Genomic DNA, 5,457 nt, shown 5'->3' on the forward strand with positions numbered 1-5,457 from the left:
TGAAGAAAAGTCCTGTCGCCTCCCCCCCCACACCCCCCTCCCCGGCGCTTTGGGGCACCGCGGCCACCTGGGATCTTGAGCCTCGTCCAAAATGAACACAGTGCAGCCTGTAGGTACTAGGGAACCTTTGCCCAGGCAGCTCGTTGAGTGCGCTTCCCCGCCCCAAGTCCAACCCACGAAATGGAAAGGGCTCTTGGGTGAAACAAAAGTTAATATTGCTCTTACAATTACTTGTTTCCTTTAATTTGTAAAGAAGACACTTGCTTACAAACTAACGATGCCCCAAATGTTTTCCCCAGGAATGGATACATGTTTTGATTTTTAAAATCCGGTAAGACCTTCTAATTGCCACTTAAATCAACGAGTGATGACATTGGTTTCACGTGAAGTGCACTTATGAGTTAAGAACGTCCACGTTCGGGGCGCAAGGTTGCTGAAAATGGGCTCTGCCTGAAGGCTGTCACACTAGACAGTCAGTACAGGACTCCCCTCTCAGGAGTCTCACTTCGTAAAGATAATCAGCTATGCAAATATTAAAACAGCTATAAATATGCCGAAACCGGTTTTGCTCAGTGGATAGAGCGTCGGCCTGCGGACTGGAGGGTCAGAAACATCGCTGAGAGAGAAACATCGTCCAGCTGCCTCCTGCACACTCCCCACTGGGGATGTGCTCGCAACCCAGGTACACGCCCCTGACCGGAATCGAACCTGGGACCCTTCAGTCCGCAGGCCTACGCTCTATCCACTGAGCCAAACCGGTTTCGGCATTAAAAATATATTTTAAAAAAACAGCTATAAATAAAGCCTTTTCTGTTATCTATATATATAACTAATGCCCAATTTATCTGACCTAAGCAATCTCCTAAATCCATTTCTAGTTAAACAGGGATTTTATTTGAACCCACAGTCCCAGAGGGGTGCCCTCTTTATTAACCCCTTTATTAGTGAAGCTTTGTATTTTTAACTAGAAACCAGCTGCTCTTCCTTCTAATCAGCCTTTGGGAGTCCTGCTAGGTAATGCCTGACTCTTTTCCAAAAGCCTATCAACACATTCACACTTGAGACTCAGAGAACACAATTCTATTTTACCTGTAGCTATTTAACTATAGCTGCTTAACGATGGAGATTATGAGAAACGTGTCATTAGGCAATTTCTTCATTTTATGAACATCATAGTGTATTTACACACCTAAGCTGTATGGTATAATGTATATTGCTAAGAATACACTCTAAATAAAGTACAGTATAGTAAATACATAAACCAATAACAGTCATTTATTATCAAGTATTAATATTGTACATCATTGTATCTGCTACTGGCAGTGCAGTAGGTTTGTTTACACCAGCAAAACCACAGGCACGTGAGTAATGGGTTGCGCTATGGCATTATGATGGTACGAGATCACTGGGTGATAGGAATGTTTCAGTTCCATTATAATCTTATGGGGCCACCTTCATATATGTGGTCAGTCATTCACAGAAACATGGTTATTGGATGCATGGCTGTATATATGGGTTTAAGGTTGATTCAGTTGAGAAAACTGTTATGTGGGCCCGGTGGGCATTGGCTCAGTGGTTGAGCCTCAAAAGCTGGGGCAAGGAATGGATTAACAAAAGAAATGGGCGAGGCCATCTTTTTTGAAGGAGGGTTTTTATCATGCAGATAGCTTCTTCCTTCTATGGAGATTACTTCATAGGAATTGACCAGAAAATTCCAGACAAGGTTGATGAAGATTGTGTGTCTGGTCGAGTTTGAAACTGCAAGTAGATCAGATTTTTTAAAAATATGTTTTTATTGATTTCAGAGAGGAAGGGAAAAGGAGGAATAGAAACATCAATGATGAGAGAGATCACTGATTGACTGCCTCCTGCACGCCCCACGTAGGGATTGAGCCCACAACCCGGGCATATGCCCTGACCAGGAATGGAACCGTGACCTCCTGGTCCATAGGTCAATGCTTCATTCTGAACCACTGAGCCACGCAGGCCAGGCAGAGCAGATATTTAATCTAGGCTTGGTATCATGGGATTTTAGCACAAGTGACACCATTTTGAGACTGATTTTTCACTTTAACAGTTGTTTTCCTCTTTGCTTTTTTTATTATTAAAGTGAAAAATCATAAAGGTACTTTATTGAAGAAACACAGGAGGACTTTCTTGGAAATAGGTTGTGCTCAAAGAGGGAGATGAACTTGAGGGTAAATGTGTTCTCGAGGGGTCTATGAAGAGCTCAGCAGTAGGAGTTTGCGATCTTCATTGTAGGGCAGTGCCTATAATGTCGGTGAAGGAATTTGGCTACTTGTCCATCTTTTAAACATATATTAATGACTGCTTCCACATAGCTGCCTCTTGGAAACAACTTCACATGTCTTCTCTTTGCCCCTCCACATCTACTCCACCATTTTCCTGCTTTTGTGCCAGGGAAGGCTGACCGTTAGATTGTAGTAATAGATCCCTGACCCTCCTTTGTCTCTCCATGGGTTCAGGCAGTGGGAAGTATCTGCAGGTGATTGGAGGCCAGAAGATAGGTCATGGTCCTTATTACTCACAAGTTATTATCCATCCTATGGATTATTTCCCTTGGGTAGGGCCATCATTTAGCCTGGAGGAACAAGTTATTTGGTTTTAAACACTGACATCAAGGAAATGGGGATGGGAGAGCCAGTTATCAATAGCACTGTGAGAAAGCTGCATCCTTTAACCCAGTGGTTCCCATCCTTCTGGCCCTTTAAATACAGTTCCTCATGTTGTGACCCAACCATAAAATTATTTTCGTTGCTACTTCATAACTGTAATGTTGCTACTGCTATGAATCGTAATGTAAATATCTGATATGCAGGATGGTCTTAGGCGACTCCTGTGAAAGGGTCGTTCGACCGCCAAAGGGGTTGGGACCCACAGGTTGAGAACCGCTGCAAGTTTAACCAGATGTTCTTCTCTCTTCCCAATTGTTAAAAAAAGAAACAAGGTGGTATCACTTGCCCCACCCCCACCCCACAACAAACCTAAACTTAATTGTTTTCAGCCCCTCCCAGGAATGTGACCTTAAACCAACCTGATTTACCTACATTAGTGAGGTAACCTGCTACCTTTTTCAACCCAATTAGATCTTTAAATTTGCTTGTTTGAATTTTTGTTCAACAGATTTGGTGACAGTAATGGTGGGATTTGAAGGGAAGTTCTAATAGCATTTGAGGGCAGCAAAAAAACAGGTGTGGTGCCCAAGAACTTTTTTGAATTCTCTTGTCTTGCTGTTTCTGAGGGCCATAGGTGTTCTGAACTCCTGCTGTTAGCACTGAGCTCTTGATCTAATTGGCTGTCCAATCCACAGATTAGGAGGTCAGTTCGAGCTCGCAGACAGTTTCACCCAGAACACACTTTTTTTAAAGCCTTTAGTTCAGTCCACAGTTCCCCAGTTGTTTGAAATTCCTTCCTGCCAGTTCCAGTCTGCAGCCCCCATTCACTGGAGGTTGCTGGTTTAGTCCTTTCCCCAGTTCCAGTCTGCAGTCCCTATTTACAGGGGTCTGCTGGTGTAGTACATACTGGGAATTGCTGATAGTGTGCACAGCCTTCTATTGGTCAGTCCATAGTGACACTTCTTTGGTTACTGCTGGTTTGTTAAAGTTCACGTTTGTACGTTTTATTTTGTGTAGAATAAAAGCTAGCACAGCATCTTCCCTGTTGAGAATTGTTGATAGTCACTGTTAGGTTTGATCAGATAATTGAATCGACACCTCCTCTCTTGGGGACTGACCTTTAGGTCACTTCACAGCGGACATTCCCTTTCCTTAGGCCACATTCCATCTCGCCAAGACCACATTCCACTTGCTAAGACCATCATCCTTCCCCTCCAGACCTTCCTTAGATTCACACCTGCCCAAGGAATGCTCCACCCAGGAAAGGCCACCCTAGAGTCCTTTAAAATCTCTGACTCCCTGTCCTCGGGTACTGGCGCCATTTGGGGGCTCAGCCCATCTGGTATCCAGATGACCTAATAAAATTATAATCCCTTACCACTTTGGCCTCGTACATTCCTCCTTCGGCGACCCTAACAGTTACCACCTGGCGTTAGATTGAGTCCAACTTGTAAACCGGGGACTGGTCAGATATAGTCCAGTGGGAGACCTCAGGGAAATAAAAAATTTTTTAAAATAAAGTTAGTTGCCAATGGGGATCTCGGAAATATTTTTTAAAAAGCTGCAAACACTGGTGAGCACAGGTTGAGCATGTAAAGGTTGTTAGAGCTCTCTTCACCTCAAGAAGACTCCCATGATAGGTCCTCTTAGGTATTAGTTTGGCTCCAGGAAATCCAAAGGCCTAGCCAAAGAAATGAGTTTCTTTATATCCAAAGAGTTGAGCACGCCACCTTCCAGCACACCTGCTTGTTAATGTTTAAGAGTTATTGTATAATGCCAGAGCTGCATATATCTAGAAAGACAAAAAAAAAAGTGTTTACTAATAACCTAGAATCACGATGGTCATTATTGGAACATTCCAGTTAAACAAGATGGCTCATTTAAGTACTGCACTTGAGCAAAGGATCCACAGTTGAACAAACAGAAAGGGATGCCTGCATTAATTGGCATGCAAAAGGCCTCAGTATTCCAAAATAGCTTTATGAAAAAACTCATTAGAAAAGGCTAATGAAAATTTAAAGATATGAGGTACCTAAAACAAAAGACAATAGGATACCCGGGAGGGTTGGGGGGGTGGGTAAGAGATAAACTGAAGGACTTGTAAGCATGCATATAAGCATAACCAATGGACACGAGACACTGGGGGGTATGGGAGGCTAGGGGAAGGTCAAGGGGAGGGAAAAAAAGGGAGACATATATAATACTCTTTGTAATATTTTAAGCAATAAAACAATTTTAAAAAACCTAAAATAAATAAATAAATAATAAAATCTGAGGAATTTAAAAAAAAAGACAATAGGATAAACGTGGCTCCCTCTACTCCCCCATCCTTTTTCACCTGAATACTCACATTTTAGTAATTCTTCTTCTGAACTATTTTTCCACTCTGAAGAGACTATTAGGCAGTTACCTTTTAAAATAAAACTACTCCAGGTTGCAGACAAATCTCTCCAGATATCCTTCACCTCTTGGTCATAGGTCAAACAGATTCATAGTTAAGGCCCTGGCCCTTTGATCCCTGTCAGGACACTTACAAGAATCAGCCAATGCCTAAACCGGTTTGGCTCAGTGGATAGAGCGTCGGCCTGCGGACTGAAAGGTCCCGGGTTCGGTTCGGTCAGGGGCTGCGGGCACATCCCCAGTGGGGGGCGTGCAGGAGGCAGCTGATGGATGTTTCTCTCTCATCGACGTTTCTAACTCTCTATCCCTCTCTCTCCCTTCCTCTCTGTAAAAAATCAATAAAATATATTTTTTAAAAAAAAGGGTATCATATAATAAAAGAGAAAAATTAGCTGTCCCTCTGCTATGCTCAAGCCAAGCC

Source organism: Myotis davidii, unplaced genomic scaffold, assembly GCF_000327345.1.
Source record: "Myotis davidii unplaced genomic scaffold, ASM32734v1 scaffold438, whole genome shotgun sequence".
NCBI lineage: Eukaryota > Metazoa > Chordata > Mammalia > Chiroptera > Vespertilionidae > Myotis > Myotis davidii.